Source organism: Trematosphaeria pertusa, assembly GCF_010094035.1.
Source record: "Trematosphaeria pertusa strain CBS 122368 unplaced genomic scaffold BU26scaffold_39, whole genome shotgun sequence".
Taxonomy (NCBI): Eukaryota; Fungi; Ascomycota; class Dothideomycetes; order Pleosporales; family Trematosphaeriaceae; genus Trematosphaeria; species Trematosphaeria pertusa.
Genome location: NW_022987250.1, coordinates 56,870 through 58,148, shown reverse-complemented (window position 1 = coordinate 58,148; position 1,279 = coordinate 56,870).

Sequence of the window (1,279 nt, the reverse complement as noted above, 5' to 3'; positions counted from 1 at the left end):
TCTAAGGCTACTACTATTCTAGATATTATTCTAGATATAGAAGAGTTTAAAACTCTATAGTAGTAGATTTAAAAGACTACTAACTACGCCTTCTTGTCTATAAAGTCTATTTGTCGCATACTATTATTAGAGTTTAATACTAAGAAGCCTCTCTTAAGCCTAGCATTTCTAGCTCTTTTTTCTAATAGAGCTACTAAGTTTGTATACCTACGTATGTAAGATATTAATTTTAATAACTACGTGCGCTACCTAATATACTATAAGAATAGTTAATTTATCTAATACCTACAGTTTTATTTTACAATCTTTAATATACTTCTACGTTAATAAACTACTATAAAAGCTAGGTTCTACGTTTAGCGTAACTCTAACGCTAACACTATAACTACTAAGAATATATAAGTAGTCTTTAATAGAGAGAATAGTAGGTAGCGTCTAGTAGATTTAGTAGTCTAGTGTATATCTACTATTTATAGAATATAAGCCTATTAAACTACGTAAAAGAAGATACTTAAGGTAATAGTACGTGTTAACTTCTACTCGCCTAATACATAGACTAATACCTATTTTATAGGTATAATAACTATTCTATTTATTACTATTTATTACCTTCTTAGTAGCTAACTAATACTAGTACGACCTGTTATAGTTTAGCCTATATTTTAAAGAGTAGCGTAACGTAACTATAAGAAACCGCGTTAGAATAGTAGAAGAGTTTATTTGTAACAATTCTTACATAATAGCTTTCTAGTTCTACTAATAGTTTAAGTTATTTAAGAAGTACTACCTTATTCTAAGGTTTAATATATCTAACTCTTAGAACTAGTATAAATAGTAGAATTAAGGTAGCCTATATAGCTATAGTCTCTACTATTATAAGAGCGCTTCTAACTCTAACGTTAAGTTAGAGAATAAGGCTACTCTGTTTAGTATAGCTTATCTAGCCTAATACTAGGGCTATTATATTTCTACTATACACCCTAAACCTAATTTGTAATAGTTACCTAAGAAGAGCTTTATTCTTTCTCTCTCTTTTTTAGACATGCGCTTTAATTTCTAGAAACTATTATCTATCTTAACTCGCTACTATCTATATTAATACTAGGCTAGGTACTATCTCTAGAAAAATAGTAAGAATAGAGACGAGGTCTACTAATTTAACGTGCTGTAGCTTCTACTATAGACTTCTACTTTTAAGAAACCTAAGTCTAAGTTCTACCTTTAGTTTCTAGCTAAGCGTAACTATACCTACCTAAACGTATACTTATAAGAACTAGTT